This window comes from Cryptomeria japonica, chromosome 6 (assembly GCF_030272615.1).
Source record: "Cryptomeria japonica chromosome 6, Sugi_1.0, whole genome shotgun sequence".
Classification (NCBI taxonomy): domain Eukaryota; kingdom Viridiplantae; phylum Streptophyta; class Pinopsida; order Cupressales; family Cupressaceae; genus Cryptomeria; species Cryptomeria japonica.
Genome location: NC_081410.1, coordinates 661,037,166 through 661,060,247, shown reverse-complemented (window position 1 = coordinate 661,060,247; position 23,082 = coordinate 661,037,166). Strand labels below are relative to the sequence as shown.

Genomic DNA, 23,082 nt, shown 5'->3' with positions numbered 1-23,082 from the left:
GTGAAATAGTTATTGCCGATTATTTGAGTTTGTCTGGTGGTAGAAACGGCTAAGAAAGCATTTTCTAAATCATTCCTATATCATTTCAATACATTTTGAGCTCATGTAATAATTTATTCATGACTGATCTAAAAATGAGAGTGAGAATCTTTTCCTAAGCTCATATATCTTTGGTTGATCTTAAGCACACATGACCTCAAAAAAAAAACTGTTAATTACAAAAATGTAAAGAATCAACCAGAAAAGTTAATTTTAAAGAGAGAGGTGAAAGAAAAGAATCGTGTGTGCTTCATATGCGATGCCTAGCCTAAATCTTCAACGAATATATTTGCAATAAAACCTGTTTGAAAATTATGTCTGCCAATATGCCATCCCATAACTGCTAACGTAGGAACTCTACCCATTTCCATACTCAATTATATGAGACCCGTATCCATACAATTCATGATAATAACTACTAGCCACCATGCACACTGCTTGCCAACTCACCACCAAATATGTAAGTGTCATGCATGCCAATGCAAGCTATCCATTAATTTATGGATAGTGAAATAGGGACAGATCATAGCCATCTATATCTGATAGCCTTTCCATGTTATCAAACAACAACTATTTTTCCTGGAAATGATTCCAAAATAAAAAGCACAGTTGTGGCCACCCAAATTGTACAAAGCCTACAAAACTTGTAAACATGCAATAATCAATTGACAGTGATTCTAGGGTCAAATAGAGCAAGAGATCACGAAGAGTTAATGTTAGTACCTAGAAGATTGGAGTTACCAGCCAAGTAACCAAACTACTCCGATATTATTCTCCTAAAGAACTAGGGAATATCTCTGCAAATGAATTGGTAACACTATAATATTTAAATCATCAAAAAGAAAAGAACATGATAGTGCATTATGAATTGCAATGTAGGTGACATTAATACTGCATGAAGAGTGCATCACCACAAACCAAGATATCTTGTAATTTAAGTTGACAATTGTTCAGAAATGGTGTAAAATACTACAGTTAAAAATCATTCGCTCAGTATGCAAATCTGAAATATCAATTAAGATATAATGTGATTAACCATTAGAATAAGGTGAGAAAGTATAAATCAGCAAATGTATGATAACACATAATACTAGAATTTACTTGGAAAAAACTTTCAAGAAAAAACTCCACTACCAAAGAGAGCACAAGTGCTTATCATAATGCACTACGATAAAACATCCAACTTTTCCTTTCAACCTGATAGCATTCTAGCAGCATATTCTTACTTCACCTGAGAAAGACCTATAAAACCATTATCGAAGGCATTCAATTCATAAAGAACTGATGAGGGAAAATCACAAATGGATTCCCAAAACCAAAATCCACGGTATGGCAAAAACCTAAAAGTGATAAATATTCAATGCTTCCATGAATAGCAACCATAACTGACAGCATCTTTGGTTACTGTGAAGGTTGGTGACAAATTGCCAAATTTGGCACTACAAAATGGAGTATCAAACTAATGTGGACCCCACCCAACATATTAAAAGATGCTACACTCCCCCCTCTAGAGTCAAGAATGAACAAAGTGGTGTAAATGCATTCCAATCACTTTGTAACTTCCATTGTCATAATCCACCTCCCTTATTAATGCCACTACAACCAATGTTCAAGTCAACCAGTAGAAGATAATAAATAATTCACTCAATCACCCCCCAGGCATCCATGTACCCATTCCCAAAGTGTTGGAGAAATATGAAGTACATACCATTTGCAAGGTTAAGATCAAGTTAATTGTAATATTCCCACTAATTTTTTTTTGTATTTTCAAAGCAATATCACAATCACCAATCACCCATTAGGGTTAGAATAATGAAAACTAAACAACTGGAAAGAACCCTACACTTTTTGATCACCGAGAGCCCAACCTGGGAGGGTGAGAGCATACGGTTTCAAGGGATCGTTAGAGATAAACTGCTGAATTGCTGAAATACAATAACGGGCGGCAAGCCAACCCCTTCTGCTTATCCAGCGGGAAAACAAGGAACTTGGCAGTAAACCAGCCAAGAGAACAACACTGCAAACACAAATCACTCTACCGCAATATTTCAGCGGGAGGACTGAATTACAAAACTACTCAACTCAACCGCTTATGCAGCAGGAGGATCATTACAACCAATATCACTCAACCGCTTACGCAGCGGGATATGAAGATTACAATCCAGAACGGTTAGTAGTACTAGTACTTAACCTTACAATAGAGAGGAAAGTGAGAGTAGAAGTATATTGCTGAACACAAGAGATAATGATTATCAAACTAATTCAACACAAAAACAGCAGGCTGGAAATGCATAACCAGCAACCCACTCACTAAATTGCTCATAGCTCACTCAAATTTCTCTCAATTCACTCCAAATTGCTCCCAAACCAACACTAGACAAGCACCAACTAAGAACAAACCAAAATAGAGCTACCAAAGACTCCAAAACACCCTGCATGCATCCCAATGCACTCACCAAAACCCACGCCTAGCTAGGATATTTCGATTTGCATTATAAAATTCAAAACTCAGAATATGGAGCTACAAACTTACAAGATGTATCGCCAACAGCAAAAAGCAGATTTGAGCTAGTACCCAGAGTGATCAGTCACTCAAGCAGGGAGGTATGATCGAAAACTTGCTTCAGCCACAAGGAAACCAGCAACTCCAGAAATCACTCCACACTTCGAAAATACTAAAATATGCACTGAAAATGTCATAGAATACACCACACAGCTAGGTACTATATCTCAAGTATGAAACTGGAAACACTAGGGAGCCGCACTCCGAAGCTTCAATGTTCATACGCTAATCCGACAGCATAATGATGCAATTTTTCAAGATGGTAAAATGAGAGCCGAAGGCTCATATTTATAACTCCAAGCTCCCCCAAATTCAAATGCAAATGGCACCCAAACTCAACTCAAACACCCTTCATTTTGTTTCAAGTCTCCTCCAACATGGCGCCCACTTCCCCTCTTCCTAGGCAAGTTCAAACTTTGCCTTTGGTGGCGTTGTTTTTTTGCAATATAAAAATTATAAAACGAGAGATGTTTTCTCCTTCCAATTTGCCACCAAATAATACGCCATTTGACTTAGGAAAATAACACATGGATATCAAATAATTATTTTTCCCTAAGTCATCCTCAATATATTTAATCAGTAAATACACATATTTAAATATTAAACCTTAGACAAGGAAATAATATTTAATTAAATCACTTGTGACTCCCATACTGATCATCAACAAAACCAAGATGAAGCGGAGTAAAGAAGACCATAGAACTGTTGCAGGATCAGGACCCTGTCCACTGCCAAAAAAAGAAATGCTCCATACTGCCACTTACTAAAAATAGTAAGTCATGAATTACTACTCCGAAAAGCATGATCTTCGCACCCAATGACAAAGCATGGAAAGCTCAATAAGACAGCATCATCCAAACAGCCAACCCCTAACTTACTAAAAATAGTAAGTTCTTGCTTCACCAACATTTGAAACCCTAATTCTTCATTCCACATAGCCTACGGGTCTCTGGAATAGGCCAATGGACCACTGAAAGCACATCATTGAGAAGGGAACATTACATTAATCCTAATATCCTCCCACTTAATATTATGCATTGCAAAGACATAAATAGGAAACAAAAAATGAATTAGATATAGGATGCAAGGCCCATGGCCTCCCTACACCAACAGAACTTATGCTCAATGGTTTTGTAGCTGAATCTGCAACATTATCTCAAATGCCAACCTTGTGAATCATAACCACACTTTACCATCTCATAATCAATGTGATATCGATCATCCATATGCTTCATACAAGCATGGTGCATAGGGTTCCGGCCAAACAAATACCACTTTGACTCTCACATTTGATCTGAAATTTGAACAACACAACAATCAAAACCAATGCCCAAACACAATCTTCGTAAGCAAACTACCTCTTTACAAGCATGTGTAGAGCTATCTAATATTGTTTAATAGTGGACAAAGCAAACATGGGCTGCCTCTCACTCATCCAACTAGCAATACTGCCAAATAGAGAAAATACAACCCCTCTCAACCTTCAACCATCCAACTCATGTGCCCAATTTGCATCAACAAATCCCTGTGTTCAATTACTTGCCCACATCATTAAAACTCTGATAATATAAGCAATTCAAAAGTCCCCTACAGGTATCTAAATACCCTCTTAACAAAAATCCGATGCTCTCTACCACGATTAGACATAAACCTATTAAAACTTCCACTGCTTGGACAATATCCAATCTAGTACAAAAAATTGCATACATCAAAGTTCAAACTACCAACATTATTAACATAAGGCACATTATACATATCTTCAAATTCATCATCCAACTTAGAAAACATCCAATGAAACTTAGTGCTTACAAGGAATTCTCGTTGGTATAAAATCATGTACAGCAATCTGCTGCAAAATAGTGTCAACACACTTACTTTGATTAAACCAAAGTTTTCTATGAACTCAATCACTATTGATTTCCATTCTCAAAATAAATTTTGCTATCCCTAAATCCTTAATATCAAATGCACCTTTAGGCTCCCCAATCATCACTTTGTTGTTACAGATGAACTCGTCACCAATATATAAGACAATGGTAGAATCTAATCATCAAAACATTTAATGTAAACACAATGACCTTCGCTTCTAGTGTAACCCAACTTCAATGCAAAAGCATCAAACTTCTAATACCATATCTAAGGTAATTATTTCAAACTATAGTGACCGATTTAACCTACAAAGCAAATGTTATTTTTATTTTACCTCCAACACATATGGCTGTTGCATATAAATTTCCTCTTGAAGATCCCAATGCAAGAAAATAATTTGCATATCCATTTGCTCTACTTCAAATCACAAGCAATAGCAATAGAAAATAGGAACATAATGTAAGTATATTTAATAACAAGAGAAAATTTCAACAAAATCAACTCTCTCTGAGTAGCCTGTAGCCAACAATCTATCTTTATACATCTGTAACATAAAGTCTACTCCAAATTTCTTCTTGAACACCTACTTGCAACCAATGGGCTTCCTTGGGCAAACTCACAAGATCCCAAGGGTCACATTTGTCAAAGGCCATCATCTCCTCATGTATGGCCTCCATCCAAAAATCACGCTTATCAAAATAGAGAGATTTTCCTAAAAGATTTCGATCAGTGCACAATAAAACAAATACACAATGGAAATCAAGTGGGCTATTCCTATCACCTTGGTTTTGTTGTCTCCTAGATTGTATCAAGGGTGGAAGTAAGAACTTTGTTTGTTCCTCTACATGCTCAACCTACTTAGAACTCTCACCTGAATCATTCTATTCCTGTCTATCCTCTAATCTATCATTTTTTTCTTCAACATGTGCATCCTCCTACTTCTCAACCTTAGTCTCAAAATGCATTGTTTTCTTTCCTTCCTTCTCTTTTGGCTACACAAGATCTGAAAATAATCTTAAATTTCATGAAAAGCACATCCTTAGAATAAATCATTTTCAAGATTAGAGAATTCCAATGCTCTTAACCTTTTACATTCTCACTGTAACCAACAAAGATATATTTCTATAATTTTGGATACAACAGATTGTTTTCCCTTGGACACATGAACAGATGTCTCATAGCCAAATACCTTTAAATGTAGATTGAAAGTTTTCTTACTTGTCCACACTTCATAAGGAGTCTTTTCTACAAGAGCCAAATAAGGAGATCAATATATAAAGTACAAGCAATAATCATAGCATCATCCAAAAGCATTGATCCAAGTTCCAACTATGTACCACTCATCATAGTTCTAGCTCATTCAATTCAGGTTTAAACCCTCTCTCTACGATGCCATTTTGTTGAGGCACATAAGAGTTAGGCTTCAATATTCACCATAATTGTCAAATCTCTGCACCTTTATTTTATTATCGAACTGTTTGTCTAAATGTGGCTTTAAATTCTCAACTTTGAAAAAACCTTCAAATTTAGAATATAGTGAACAAAACCAAGTGTATCTAGAGGAATCGTCAATGAATGTAATGTAATAACAAGATTTACCCATTGAACCAACAATTATTGGACTAAACACATCAGATTGAACAGCTTTTAACAATCTCTTTTCTCTATTACTTCCAACAAGAAAAGAAAATCTATTTTTCTTGCCAAACACACAATGTTCACAAAAACCAAAATGCTCATTATAGTAAACAAAAAAAATCATCAACTATCCTTTTAGTTTTATTAAAAAAGGTACTATGACCATTTTCACCTATGTGGCTCAAATGTTGGTGCCACAACATACGTTCATTTTCAGAAGTGTTAGTTACATTTGCGAATATACAAAATGTGGAGGCATCAAGCTTAAACAAATTTCCATACTGTGCACTTCTCACTACCATCAAATTCCTTCTCATCAAAGAAAGCAGATTTCTCTATGTCCTAGAATATGCATTATACCATAGAGATTTTCACCCTCTCATTGCTCAAACAGTTGTAAATTTCCCTTACCAACAATCCAATGTGTACTATTGTCAATAAGTTAACCACTTCATCACAAACAACCCTTTGCGAGGAGTCATATGGTAGGAGCAATCTGAATCGATCAGCCAAAACTCATCAATGATAACATTAGGAAAACTGAACAATGCATCAATGTCACCATTAACAAGGAATTTCTTTGTGGAGGAATCATCTAAGGTCATCTTCGTGCTTTTGCATTCCTTCTTCACATGTCCTCTCTCCATAGGTCCGATACTTTGATCTTTCCCAGGAGTTTTGGATCATCCTTTTGACTTGGATTTAGATTTGTTCTACTCCCCTCTAGACACACCTTTGTCCTTGGACCTTCCCCAAATTGCAAGGCACCCTTACAACCTTTTATCATTGGATTTTCTCCTCGTCTCTTCCTTGAGCAACATAGCAATAAGGAAGTCTATCTTCGGCTCTACAGCACTACCATTGATAGTAACAATTAAATTCTTCCAAGATCCAGACAAACAACAAAGCAACAAGATACATTTGTCTTCCTCATCAAGGATCAGTTTAACATCTATTGAACCTAGCTAACTCAAAATCAAATAAAAAGCATTCAAATGTTTCGCAATAGAATCATCTTCCTTCACTTTTAAAGAATATAAGCATCTTTTGAAATACAACTTGTTAGTCAAACTATTATTTTGATAGATATCACCTATTCTCTTCCATAGTGCAAATGCAATGGTCTCCTTTCAGAAATTCACGAAGATGGAATCTAAAAGATACAATTTAATGGTTCCTTGCACCTTTTTTTCCAGCCTTTCCAATTTTCATCATACATTCTATCAAGTTGTCCTTTTTTTGCTACAACTTTCCACTGATCCCTTTCTTTAAAGAGATCTTCCATATTTAGTTTCCACACTCATACTCCATTTCATTAAACTTTTCATTCTTTGAACAAGAGGTAAAGGCCATGGCTTCAGTCACTTCAAATATGCAGAACCACCAAATCAAAAGTTCCCACTACAACCAAAAACCCACAACACTTCCAAGAAAGTCAGTTCCCTTCTACACAAAACCAAAGCTTTGATACCAAATGTTGATAAACGGGATAAACCATAGTTTCAAAGACTTTGACTTGACAAGCCCAAAATTTTCAACTCAACTTAAGAAAAAACTTAAATTTCTTAAAAAACACATTTTTCTGCAAATTTCAATTACAAAATGCATCCAATGAGTCTAGTTTTTTTCTATTAGAAAAATTATTATTGAATACATATATGGATTACAAAATTGCATCATCGTGCAAAGCCAAATATAACAGCTAGATACTAACTGATAACTTTCATGAATTTATGATAATTGTCTTTGAAAATCATCATCATAAATAGCATATCTAGGCCAATTACAAATTTTTACAATCTACTCTTCCCTGTTCTAGAGACAAATTGGGTAGTAGAGAGTCTGGTCCTCACTTGTGGCTCCCTATTTGGACTAGAAAACTGTGCCTATAGCTCCACCTTGCTACTAGATAGCAATGACGACTCCTCTGCCATATCAATGTCATCCGGTGACAATCCAATCTCCCCTGCTTTTGCTACAGCGACATTCTCCATAGCTTGCCTCTCGAAATATAAAATCTTATCCTCTATAAATCAATTAAATTTTAATCAATCCACAAATTCATTGGTACATGACATCAGTTTTCTTCCTCTAGCATTGATAAAGCAATTGATGACCTGTCCCATGCACAAATCGCATGTACTGTGCACAGCAATAGACCTAAATACTAGGGGGTCACAAGAGGGCTGGTTGTAGCCCCCTTGCCACAGTCAAAGGCTGTTTCAATGATAAAACATGTTTTGAAGTGTCTGTACAATATGGCATTATCACTTGCTGTTGTTTGCGGTGTGGAAGGGCAAATAGAGGTTTTATAGAGCCGAAATCAAATTTAATTTTTTTCATGTTAAAATTGCATCTAACCAATGTCTGACCTACAACTTTACCTTCTGCTAAGTTTTTCACATGGACTCACAGAGTTTCAACGAGATTTTGTCACAAAATGGGTAAAAAAATTCATAGATTTACTTTGAGATAACTTGCAACAAGGAAAAACTTGCAGGTAACTGCCATTTTTTTTAACTAATGGGTAAACCACTGTAGTAAAAACATGTTCCCTTAGTATGCTGATCTCAAATACTGATTATGATATGATGTGATTCACCATTAGAGTAATGTGAGGAAGTTCAAATAGGAAACACGTGAGACACATAACACTAAAATTAATATTAACACCTTCCAAAAAAAAATTCACCACTAAAGAAAGCATAAATCTACATTAATCTAATAACAATATGTTACAATAATACATCCAACTCCTCCCTTTGATCCGATGGCATTCCAACAACATATCCTTCACCTGCAAAAGACCCATAGAACAACTATCCAAGGCATCCAATTTATAGAGAACTTAAGGAACAAAACCATAAACAGATTCTCAAAACCAAAACCACCATAACCTGTAGTATGGTAAAAACCTAACACCCTAATGTGACAAATATTCAATGCTTCCATGAATACATGAATAGCAAACATGATGGCAACATCTTTGGCCCATGTGAAGAGTGGCACACATTTCCAAGTAGGAGTGGCCAACTAATGTGGACCCCGCCCAACATATGAAAAGATGCTCCACTCTCTCCTCTAGCCCTAGAATCAAGAAAGTGGTGTAAATGGCAATGTATTCCAAATTTTTCCAATCACTTTGTAATTACCACTATGATAATCCACCTCCCTTATTAGTGCAATTGCAACAAATATTCAAGCCAACCGAGAGAAAATAATTAATGAAAAATCCACCCAATCACCCCCCTAGACTACCATTCCCAAGGTGTTGGAGTCTATTGAAGTACATAGAATTTGAAAGGTTAATAACACCTTAATCTAAACAATAATACCCTAGAAAAAAGAAAATCTAAATTATGCAGTTAACATTGTTTAACGTTGTTGGTTAGAGTCATTAGACTACTGGATGCAAAGCCTAGGTTCTAGATTAGTTTATCCAAGGTCATAAACAGTTTCAATATGGATCTCATGATTCTTGCCCTTTGAGAGTAAATCATCATAGAAACAAAAAGTAAGTTCCAATGACAACTAATTTTGCTCTTTTTTATATTTTCTTTACCCCCTTCCTATATGAAGGAGCTATCATTTCAGCTCTGCAATCGAATTTTTGTAAAAATGATTTTCAAATGTTTTAATATTTTATTAAAAAGAATGTAATCCCAAACCAAGAGGCAAAAGTTATTTGTCAAAACATTAGCTTGCAATCATTATTCCAGAGAAAGCCAAGTCCTTTTTTTGTTGCTAACTAGCTCTACGCACTACAGCTACTTTAAATAAAAAGTAAAAAAAATCTGTTTCTAGGGCTGATCTACTCATATTTTAACATGCCAAATAAAAGGATCAAAAGGATATGGTTCAGAGCAAAGTAAAAAGAAGGTGATGTGCTAGCGAAAAGTGATCAATTGACTCTCCTTTTAGTGTTCAACCTTTCATTCACATTTAGATGCAAAGCATGACCGAGGCTGGTTCAACCCACTTTCACAATCTAACACACACATTAACACATTCCATCAAACAAAAGGCAAAGTCAAACATATATTCATACAAATCAGCTAAACTAATTCCACTAGAGGACCATGAATGAAAATTTCATCACTGATTCTGGAAGATTTGGCAGTATTCAATGTCTTTCACACAAGAAAGGAGTAAATATCTGATCTAAAAATACCATCATTTATGCTCCAACTTATTCCATTGCATGGCCTCCTAAGAGAGCTTTTTGGTGCTTTTAACGAGATGAAAAATGCAGAAGACAGAGGTTTTGAACAATTTTACATTTTTTGCAAAAAGAATCAAAAATCACAATTAAGACAAAAATTTGAAAATCAGATTTTTTGGGCCGTTTTGCTTGTTTTCCATTTTGAATAAATAGAGCTCAAATTTCCAAATTTTTGCATTTTTGGGCATTTATGCATTGTTTGTCACATTTTGAAGGATGGAGAGCCTTTTTTGGACATTTTGTAGTATTGTCAAATTGGCTGTGCATGCAATTTTGTGATTTCCATTGTGCTTCATGTTTTACATACTAGGAAGACCTTGTCATTTTCTAAATTTTAGCTTTAAGGATTCAACACTACACTCCCAAGGATGTGTCTCTACATAATTTGACCCCATCCCCTCCCTATAGGGGATGTTTTCGGGACATGAGGACCAGTAGGAAACTTTACCACCCCATACCCAACTTCAAATAAAAGGAAACATTCTAAGAATGGGTTTTTTTGCCAAGTAAAACTAGGGGACAGCAAGGGATGGGTAGGGCCCAAGGTATTTATGCTCACTTTCTCAAAAAAAGGGGGAGGGAGACAGGAAAGGGAGGGGCGGAACTGTAGCCCCCCACACCCCTTTAAACCAACATTAAACCTAAAGCAGCCCCAATAATGACTAAAAACAAAAAACAAATTCATTTTGGCATTTTCCAATTTGTGAAGAAGAAGACAAAGGGAGAGCAGCAGCGAGAAGAGAGAAGAGAAGAGAACAGCAGCAGGAAGAAAGCAAGAGAGCATCAAATCTATGGCATTTGAGGTAAGTATACTATCCATTGTTCATTTGCTCAAATTCCTTTGCATGTCTTTTTTGTGTTTGGTTTTTGTTCTATGTCTGCACATGTAGTTGTTTTGAATTTTCAACAAAAAAAGCAGTAAGTGGCAACAAGGGTAGTGAGGATGATGAAATTCAAACTCAACAAAGAAATCGTAAAACTACTGCTCAGGATTCTTCTGCAAGGGAGACTGTTGTAGGGATTGTGAGTTCAAGTAACCATTTCAATGCCCTTCTAAACTCCTTAAAAACTATGCAAAAGGCCCATTCAATCCAAAAAACCTCTTTACAATTTATAACATGCATAGACAAAGACAAGGAAAAAAATTCAAGGGGAGTACAGTATGGTTATATCGTTTGTGCAACAAAGACCATAAGGTAAACCACACAAATTTATTGAATCAATTGTGCATAAGTGGACTAGAGATAAAAGGTTGTGAGAAAATAACCTTAGCTGAGAAGGATGAGCTGACTTGGTTGCACATGGAGGGGGAGGCAAGAAATAAGAGAATTACAGTAAAGACTGTGCAACTTCATGTGTCATTGCATAACCAAACCATAGATGTCGAGAGTCAATGAGAAGAGGGTTCTGCCAAGGGAAATAAACGAGCTACTACTATTGCAGGTGGTGGTGTAATTAATTATTCATGTTGGATATTATTACACCTTACTTAAGTTTACTTAGGTACATGCATTTCATAGTAGTTTGGGTATGAGACACTTGGGTGCTTGCGCCACATTGGGATAGTGTGTAGGAGAATTTCCACCTTTTGTGGTCTTATCTTGTTGTTACATTCCACATTCGGTGGGTGATCCACCTCATGTGGACTATCATATTGTTTCTCCTACCTACCACACCTATTTCCTACCTACCCTTGTTTCTTATTGAGCCACATGTCATGTTTGTGTGCTCACATATCTGTATAGCCTTGCCTATATAAGCAGGCTCTTATTCATTGTATGTAACGATTGATGATCCAGTTGATCAGTTATTCCATCTTGATAGAATACAGTCTATTCCTATCATCTATTTTGTCTCTCTATTGTACTTTTCATTGAGCTCTTGATCTTGGCAAAATCTCACAGCAAAATTACTTAAACTTTAAAGCACAATCAGGAAAGTTAGTTGAGTTTTCCATTGCCAAATTTTACTATGGCCAGGCCATACCATTTATGTGGCACATTCTACCTATTTCAAACAGATGTTCAAAGATTGAATTGTAGTTGGTCCCTCATTTGCCCCCTAGAGAACATAAGCTATAGAACACGCTCCTTGATAGAAAATATTCTGAGGTCAGTGTGCTGATGGAATAAATGAGGCAAACTTCAATTAGGGATGACTGCCCTATCATCATCGATAGGTGGACTGATATTAAACACCAATCACTCATCAATATCAGTCACATGTTCAACTAGCTCTCACTTTTTTAGAACTATTTATTGTTTAGGGAAGATGAAGGATGCAATCTTCCAATTTCATATTTTGAAGGATGCCACAAAAGAGGTTGGGGCCCCTAATAATGTACAAGTGGTAACTGATTCAGCCCATGTATATAAATTAATTGGCTTGATAGTGGAAAGTGTTTACAAGCACAAGTTTAGACCCCATGTGTTTATTCATTGAACAACACATTGAAAGACATTGGCAAGAATATTGGGTGAAGGAAATGGTGGCAGAAGCTAGAGATATACAAATTTTCATTTGCAACTATCATACCTCACTTTCTTGGTTAAAGACTTTTTCGAGAAAGGAATTCTTCAAGCTTGCAGATACTAGATATGTGAGCTACTTCATTCTATTGGATAGGATGCTTGAGGTATAGGAGCCTCTACAATTAATTGTGATTAATTCAAAATGTGGTAGATGGCTGGAGGAAAGCACAAATAAAGGAAAAAATGTGAAACAAAAGATCCTTAATGATGATTGGGGATCAACAATGAGCTTAAAATTTGCTGATTTAATTGTTAGATCTTTTTAAAATTAATTCATTAATATTTCTAATACATAAATAATTTTCATACTTTCTAATAGTATTCACTCTTTGTTATTTGAGTCTCAATAGTTTTTGAAATTTTGATTTTTGTAACTCGTTTGCACTTACAAATATGTTTGCTCTTTAATCTCACCTATCTATGAGTCGTAAGATATGTTGATATAGAATCTCCTGACCTTGGAAAGATAATGCATTTGATAGCATGCTTGGGTAGATGAAGCAAGCCATTCATAGCATAGATTCTACTTTAAAACTTTATCAAAAGCATATTAGGCCCATTGTGAGTTGGTGGTGGAACATTATGAATACCTTGCCTTATATAGAAACCTATGCTCTAAATCCCAAATGATATGTAATTATGCCTAGGAGAGTACCTTTGTCTCATGATAAAGAGATGAAAGAAGGGCTCATGAAGGCCCTTCAGAAAATGTATATTAGCAGCTAGCCTTTGCTAATCTCTAATGTGCAACCTTCAACAAACCATAGACAAGAACGGATAGAGCTACATTAGCTCAAACCAATCCTACTGGATGGTAGATGTGGCATGGCAAGGATGCACCAACATGGAGGATACTTGACACTCCTTTCACAAGTTGCCAATTCCTCTACTACAGGAAATAACTGGTTCACATATAACTTCATTCAATTAGTCAAGAGGAATAGTCTTACCTCTAGACAAGATAAGAAGTTGGTGGCTCTACATAATGTCTTGCGGTTATAGGATCAACAACCACTCCTTGGTATTGTAAAACTTCAACCACACATTGGGATATTGATCCTAAAAATGTCATAGAGGTTGATGAGGAGATACGGGAAGGATTGGTTGGGGTTCCATTAAATGAGGCAATCCCTCACAGTGGCAATGATTGGATTCAAACTCCAATTTTGATGCAATGCTACAAAATGTTGATTAGACACAGCTACATATTTTCTATGTTTTTGTCATTTTGTAGTTGAAACTTGCAGCCTTCAGACATTTTGTTATACTTTTTATATAATATATATGCACATTGACAATAAAAGCAATTAAATTTTGTTAATTTGTTTGCTGACTCTCATGTGAAATCTCAATTCAAGTTTAATGTTATGTATTAAGGTTCTATTATGTGTACAATGAATGCATTATCAATGTTATCATATGAATATTTAGATTTTCCTCATATCTTTAAAAATTCCTGTTTTTCAATAATCATCCCCTACCAAAAATGCATCCCATATCATGCCTATCCCAAAAACTTGGTGGGGCATAGATTCGAAGTCTTGACTTTCCAATTTTACAAGTCCATATTGGAAAAATTGAACCATCTTGGCCTTTCTACTTTATGGTAAAATAATATGAAATGACACAAGGAAAAATTTTCTAAGGCAAATGCAAGTAAGGAGGTCTTCCTCCAACTAAGTTGGGGTGGGATATAGGGTAATGCACATCTGCATGAAAGCAAAGGGAAATGGACTCATTCATCAAGAGAGCCAAGAGATTATCTTATTACTAAGATGCCATGTGAGAACCCTATTGGAATCGTTTGTCGTCGTGCCAAAAGCTCGAACTATCAACACCCAATACAAATGCTAGATTTAACCCAATCCACGAAAGGCGGTTAAGCCATGTCATGAGTCCCCAAGGAGGTGCTGACCACCAAGTCAACAATCTCCCCCTCAGCACTGACTAAGCCTTTAGCACCCACTGAAAGGAGACTTGAGCCCGTGACCCAAGGCTCTGATCTATTGCTGGAATCGTTTGCCATTGCGCCAAAAGCTCGAACTATCAACGCTAGATTTAACCCAATCCACGAGAGGCGGTTAAGCCATGTCACAAGTCCCCAAGGAGGTGCTAACCACCAAGTCAACATATATAAAGATTTCCAACACTTAATTTGTGAATTCGGAGGGAATATGAGCAGAAGATGATAAAGAGTGGAAGCAAAGTTAAAAAATGTGAAAGGAGCAAGTCAATAGCATACCACGCACATGGAAGATGACAATTCATCCTCCATTTGAAGACACTTCAATTGAGAGCTAGTCTCAATATAACATAAATGAGTGTCCATTGCCCACTCTATTTGAGATTATTCCCTTGTCATAAGGTCATAGGCATACTCTAGGGGCACAACTGCCATGGCTTTAAGAGCTCTCTCATTAACAATCATACGCCATTCTAATTCTTCTTTTATAGAATGTTTCCACAACTACTAAATAACAATACAAAATGCTCTTTACCTATTGTCTCTTCATTAACTCTAGCAAAATCAAGACCTTCTTCTACCCCTTCATGTCTAGGTAAATCATGCCAAACAAGAATAAACCTTGCTAGTCTTCTCAACTTCAAGCAATTACCTTGTAGTGTTCATTTAATTGTTCTCAAATCTCTTCCCTCAATCCTTCAACAATGGGCTTATATTGACAATCACTTGAATGCTTGACCATTTTTTCTCATGCAGATTTTGGTTTTCCATTTGTATGGACCGATCTTCATTCCACCTTTGGCTTAAAAAGAGTTTGTTTTCAAAAAGGCAATGATCTTTTTATCTTACATAGTTGGGATGAATTACAAATTTATTATTTTAAAATACTAGTGGTATAATACATGTCTTAACAATTCAAAACATTTGTGTGCTCAAAAACTTCTCCACATGCTATCTTCTTGAATTGATGTGGCTCTAGCGTAGTATTTGTGATGCTTGCATATATTTCATTTTTTTTATGCATGACCAAGCAAAACATTACTTTAACATTGGTATTCTAAACATCCTACATATTTAAGGATAAAATAGATCTTGTTCTTTATAAACGTGTGAATCACATTGTAAAACTATTTTAGAAATAAGATGTCACTAGAGTCTTGGGATAAAATTGCTCTTGTTATTTATAAACTTGTGAATCACATTGTAAAACTATCTTAGCAATAAGATGTACTAGAGTCTTCTCAACACTTGTGACTTCCACCACACACTGCCTTGTCAGAATGTGCACCCTGCTCATCCTGAAATCCCTTTCCATTGTGCTCCTATACCCCAATTTCACAATTCAAGGTTTGTACTACTCTTTGCTTCGACCCCTTTATTGTCATGTAAACCACATCCACCTTACCTTTGAGGCCAAATGGTCAATATGGTTCTAAATGCATGAATCAGCACTCTACTATGTCATTTTGCAGGCCCACACTTAAAAGTACCATTGTTCTGAAATTTTCAAAATGACCTAACCCATGTGCATTTTCGTGCAAGACACACTCCTACATATTGGCTCAACATAAGCTTGTCTCGTGCCACAATCTTATTTTTGCATGCACAACACTAAACCAAGATGCTCAGTGAATGGATGAGACACTTTGGTAGAATGGCTTCACACACATTTGCCCAAGCATTAATTCCAACATTACAACTCAATTCAGCACAAGACAATCAGATTTGCTCTCTTCAGTAACATTGTGCAACTTCAAGAATCTACAATTCAGCTCCAACAACAACATTGCAAGTTCCTACAACCTTTCCACATGGTGTGCGACCTACACATGGACAGCACATGTAGCTACACTAATATGGTCAGTTCAACTATGCAAGTGTTCAACACATGGCCACATCTATATTCCACACAACCATGCCAAACAATTGGCACCATACAAGTCCATCATCTAGCACAACCCTAGCCACATGGGAAGTGCACCATACACACATGACACTGGTTAGCATCTTGTGAAAATCTTAGCTGACAGCCTATTGTTTACCCCGTGGGGTGTGGTATTAATATTGCTTATCAACAATCAGATGATAACCATAGAATAGAATAGTAACCAAAACTCAAAGCAATGCTTTCATTAATGCCAAAATGTCTAGTACAATAATCACTCTCTGCATCAGTGTATCCAACAACAAGTGCAAGAGCATATATAAAGACACGGTCGAGGGTTGCGGTTACCACCCGTGGGGAACCATCGTGCAACGGACAACTACCCTCGACGACACTAACATACTTAACCAACGTAGCTTAACAAGTAGTACAAAGCCCATTTTACGACCAACATCATCCCCCCCCCTAAGAAAAGTCGTCTCCGGACGACAAGGACAAAAATCTAAGACTAACACAACAAAATGGGGATGAAGTACACTGTATACAATAAGAAAAGGGGCTGAGGGGGCGTCACTGAAGGAGGTAGTTGCACCGCCGATGAAGAAGATGCAGGAACTGCTAATGCCAGTCGAGCCCGGAACTCATACACCTGCTGCGTCCTCGCCTGAAAACCCTTTTCTGCTACCATCCGATGCTCAAGTGCCGATTTCACCATTATTGCTTCCGCAAGGAGTTCTTTTTTTTCCTTGACATCACAGTCCTCTTGTGCCAAACTTGTCTGCAAAACACACTTTTCAGTCTCGACCTCCACCAACTGCTACTCAAATGATACTGTCTCCCTAGCCAATTTGTCCTCGATAGCCACCCGCGCTGCCCTCTCGGCATCTACTCCTGGGTACGCTGAGCTAAGTCTCACGCTACTACTGCCTCCAACCTGGTAGTCAGCTCCTCCCAAGCCCGCTGTGCATCCACCAAGGCAACCTCACGTCCAGCCGAGACATACTCCGAGTTCCTCAAAGCGTACCATTCATGCCTAGAAGTGGCCACAACCCTCTGGCACAAAGGCTAGGAGACGCCTCAAATCCTCCATCACACGCCCCAAAGGCTGATAACTAGACTGAATAACTCCCTCGTGCCGTACGACTTCGCGTTCTTGCAATGCCTTCTCTCAAACTCTGTTTGTTTGCATCCTCCAAATTCGTCTCCCTCTACGGCTTATGGCTTCCCTGCCAATGCTTAACTTCAAGCTTCTTTCTCACAGTACGAAACAACCCCAACACTTACCGTGACTTCTCTGATGCCCTTCGCCCAACTCAAAAGTATATTGTAGCTCAAAAATAAACTGGGGGTCTGGGGGCAGTGCCCCCAACGGGATCAAGGGGCAACGCCCTCGCGGGGTCTGGGGCAGCACCCCTTGCGGGGTCCGGGGGCATCGCCAATTTACAACCTTCAGAACCACATGGAAGTCCATGGCGCACATCATTTTTTGTGATATTTTAAGATGCCAAAAACCTTCTTCTCCACTCTATTTTTTTTCAGCGTCCTGGCTCCAGACTCCATCGAATGATTTTTCAATCTGGTCATCGTTTTTTTTTTCCCTGTAATGTACCCGATGGCACCCCGGCCATACAACCTCCCCGTACGGTCAACAACAGCACTGAGATTGACCCTTGACACCTCCAATCATACGGCCACCTTCCCGTACAGTCAACACCCTCCTTACCGTATGGACACCCCTCCACTGTACGGACCACCCCGTATGGACAACACGACCAACCGTCCACCATAAACACTATATGGTCCTCCTTTCGTACGCCCAACGCAAGTGATAGTTCGGTGTTGCACAAAGAAAGGGGAAATAATTATACTTTGCCCAATGCAAGTGACAGAAGGAGATTTTACTTGCCGAAGAAATAACCTGTGGATTCACACTTGTAAAAAGCAATTATATTGATAATGAACGCACAACAGATTACACCGACTTCGACAAAAGCAGAATAGGGTGAGGAGTTGTCGGCGTATTTTTTCTTTTCCCATGCCATCACCATCGTTTATCCCTACCGTGCCGTGGTATTTTTCCTTTCACCCTTTTTTTTTTAAACCGTCACCGTGCTCCTTCAGGCCTACGGTGGTATTCCACCGCCGATGACCTCCGTCGACGGTGGTGCACCGTACGGTGGTTCCACTGCACAGTGGTCACCGGCGGTGGCCCCCCGACGGTGGTCCCACCGCACGGCAGTTCCACCGTGGCCATCGATTTTTTTTTATTTTTTTTTTATTTCCTTATCTAATTGTTCAGAGAGTCTTCAGCTCGAGTCCCATGCCTCTGGGATCGCCCTTCATCCTTCTTGGTTTGCCTCGCCCGAGAGTCTCCCGCTTTGGTAGCGTGCCTCTCGAGTTGCCTACTCGGCCTCTTGGGTCCCCTTCCATCCTCTCGAGTCCCCCTCCGGACTCTCAAGTGTCCTTTCGGCCTCTTAGGTCCCCTGCACGCTTCTTGTGGTAGGGTTTCAATTTGGACCCGCTGATGGCAAGTCTATTTTCAATGGCCATCCGAAGACCTGGAACCATAAATTCTACAGGGACCACGGTCTCCTTCCCGTACATAAGAAGAAGAAGAATAAAGATTTTGAAGGTTGCGACCTTCCACATGGGGTTCCAATCTTTGTCGACACGAATGATCTTGGGATTATCTACGTCACCCAGGTTTGTCTCCTTCAATTTTACCTCTTGATACTTGATGGGTTCTTCCTTCAGGAACTGGTGTGCAGTGGTGTCACTCACACGGGCGTCTCCCTTCCAATATTCTCTGTATTCTGGTAGGTACACCTCCTCTGTTACTTGCTCCGGTTCCTCTACTTCAAGCCTGTAGCTCTGGAACATTTCGTAATCCTCCATCTGCCAATGGAAGAGCCCGTTCAATGACCCTGTCTCATCCTCGGAGCACTCTCCTACTTTGAGAATCCCTTTGTCGTTGGGCTCCATGCAGCCCTGTCCTTCGTCCCTCGGGTCGCCTTCTCCTTCACCCTCCGATTCCAAAGATGATGCCAGTTCCTCACTAACCAACTGCGTCTCGAGGTCTATGATAAACTTCCTTCCTCCATTCTCCATAGACAAAGTGTTCTTCTTCCAGTTGTGGGTGGCCTCGGCTGCCACCAGCCACCCTCTCCCTAAGATCGCATCATACCCTTTTTTCTTTAGTACGATTACCACGAAGTCCAGCATGAAGGGTTGCGTCCCGATGGTAACTTGTTGGCCCATCAGTGTCCTGATGGGTTTGATTCCATGTTGATCTGCTCCCAGCAGATTGAATGTAGATGGCCACAGCGTCGGCTTCCCCAGCTTCCGCCAAGTTTCTTCTAGAAGAACATTCACTCCCGATCCACCATCGACGATGGTATTGATTAGAATGGTGCTGAGGATACCCATCTCCACAATGGCCAGGTTCCTTCCAATGTTAACTGCCAGCAGCCTGGGGTCTATTGCAAACCCCCCAGGAACATCCGTGCGGTGGTTGGTATTAGTGCGTGGTTGTGAGAGATTATTCAGCAACGTCGTTCGTAATTGAGGCATCGTCTGGAGATCATGTACCTTCACAGGCACCTCCAGTTTTAAAATTTGATTTAGTATAGACTCCTCCGCCTCCGGTCAGCTGGAAGTACTTGTCGTACCCTTCGCCTTCGCCCTCTCTCGTATCTCTTTCTCAATTTCTCCCGTGCTTCCCGTACCCTTCGCTTCTCCGTCTTCGGGTCTAGGCACGTTGCTTGTCTGGCTGGGCGTGGGTTACGGCCAGCACTTCCTCTTCTTTGGTTTCCTCGATATTGAGCAAGTTGATGCCGAACTTCAGGCAGATGGCATCTTCGTGGTCTCCCGGTCCGCAACATTTGCACAAATATTGTGTGGCCTCTCCCTTCGGGCAGTCTCGAGTGAAGTGCCCCTACTGGCTGCACGCTCTGCATTGTATCATCGGTCGGCCTTTGGAGTCGTATTGAATCCAGCTCCTTGTATTGTTATTGTTGTTTCGTCCTCCCCATCGGTTATCTCGGTAGCCTCCCAATGTTGCATTGTTGTTCGCCTGGGAGCTGCCAGTACCGCCCGATGTAGTTGGTTGTTCCTACGTAAGCAATACTTGTTGGTTTCGTGTTTTCATGTTGTAGGGGCATTCCCTGGTGGGATGCCCCATCAACTGGCATATATCACAATAGGCCTTCTTTGGGCAAGAGCCTTTCGTGTGGCCGTCCGTCTTACATTTCATGCACCAAAGCTCCCCTTCGTCGGTCTTGCTCAGACCTCCCTTCATAACCTTCAGCTCTTTCATCATCCTCAACATGTCCTTCTGCAAGGCTTGCATCTTTTTGCCGGACTCGCCATCGTTGTTGCTTCCCTCGGAAGAGTCATCATCCTCGGACGAGCTATCCTCCTCCTTTTTCTTCTTGGATGTCTTGGTCTCGCTCTCAAGATCCATCGCTCTATTATATGCATCTTCGTACGAGGTTGGTGGAACAATTTTCATCTTCTTCTGGAGGGAGTGTTTCAGTCCCTCCACGAACCATCTCTTTTTCAACCCATCCGCTGGTTGACTCTCCATTTTTCCCAATAGTTCCTTGAGCCGCCGACTATAGGCTCAGACTGTCTCGCTCTTGTTCTACTTTGTGCCATAGATTTTGGCTACTATTTCATTGTCGTCTCTAAGGAGGCAGAACTCTATCTCGAACTCCTTCAGGTTGGGCCATGTGCCGACTTTGGCCTTATCTGTATCGGAGTACCAGTCGATGGCCACTCCCCTTAAGGTTGCTGGAAATTGTGTTACCCATTCGTCCTGGTCAGTAACACCATTCGCTTACCATATGGTTTCGCAAGTGCGGCAATGGCGGACGGGATCTTCCTTCTCGTCGCCGTTGAACTTCGGCAGCTTCTGTTTACTGGCCATCCCACCACTAGGTCTCACTCCTCAGGTGCCTTGTGTGCTTGTACCTGGTGATCCTTCGCCTCCGCAACCTGCACCTGACTCTCCACTCGTGGGTCCTCTCGAGAAGATTGTTGACCCCGAACCGAACAAATTGCCTCCCGTACGGTACCTTTGTGCTCCCCTCGGCACCTTCAGTCGTCTCCCTCCGGTTGGTTGTCTCCCTCCAGTTGTCCTCCGAAATGAACAAGTTCTTTAGTAGGTCTCTGCTGGCGTCGATCAAGTTTAGACTTCGCCTTGTTTGTTACACCAACTCTTCGCGACTTCTTACCCTATGGTGGTATTCTGGCGAACTGTAGAGTTCTCCTTCGGCACCCTCCGTGACTCCTTCTAGGTTCCCTTCAGGCAACCTTACGACAGTGTAAAGAATGTAATTCTCTCTGTTTATCTCTGCCTCCGCAACCTCCGTGACACCTCCTAGGTTCTCTTCGAGCAACCCCTCGGTCGATCGTCCCTCGGTAAGCTGCCTTAGCCTACGCCTTTGTTCTATCTGTTGTCTGAGATTCAACGCTCTTTGTGCCACTTCCTATTCATCACGTTGTATCTTTTTATTTTTGTCCTTATTTAGTATATTGGGCATAAATCACTTCCGTACATAGCAAGCACACACCGTGTACACAAAACAAAAAAACTTTTATTATTTTCCCTTTTGGCCACCATTTATGTCAACATTGTGTCGAGATTATTACAGTGTTGCTTTATTCCTCCCAGAGGTTCAGGGTTCAATTTCCCCTTCGCCTCTTGCCATCACACTCTGCTTCCCAACGATGATTGTTTTATTCGTATTGTCGGAGGACCTGTTGGCGTCGCTCCTCATAGGCAATCTCCTCAAGGCGGGTTCGTTGTGCCAATGATGCCTGTGCAAGCCACCGGGGGAGGTGGTTCATCAACCAATTCACTGCAGGGCTAACTTCCAATGCGGTCCACACGGCACTTACTGGGACTTCAGCCTCAGTGGCCTCTCTTCAGACGTAAGTCTCTATGGCCGCCTAAAGCAGGATTGAGAATTCCCTCGTTGCAGTGTCTTCTCCATCGTAGAGCTCCGTTTGTGCGTCGTCAACCTCTGGGTTGATCTCACCAACGGGTAGGCCCATCGTGTCCATATGCCATCCGCTCCTTCCTTTCCCGAGTATGTCTAGGCAACGGCGCGAGATGTTTACCCCATGGGGTCTGGTATTAATATTGCATATCAACAATCAGATGATAACCATAGGATAGAATAGTAACCAGAAACTCAAAGCAATGCTTTCATTAATGCCAAAATGTCTAGTACAATAATCATTCTCTGCATCAGTGTATCCAACAACAAGTACAAGAGCATATATAAAGACACAGTCGAGGGTTGCGGTTACCACCCGTGGGGAACCGTCGTGCAACGGACAACTACCCTCAACGACACCAACATACTT

General features: G+C 39.8%; 1 protein-coding gene across 2 annotated transcripts in view; it reads right to left on the bottom strand.

Annotated features, from left to right (window-relative positions):
* LOC131070725 (U-box domain-containing protein 13) overlaps positions 1–23,082 on the bottom strand; it is a 46,656-nt gene that overhangs the window by 3,766 nt on the left and 19,808 nt on the right. The window lies entirely within an intron of this gene.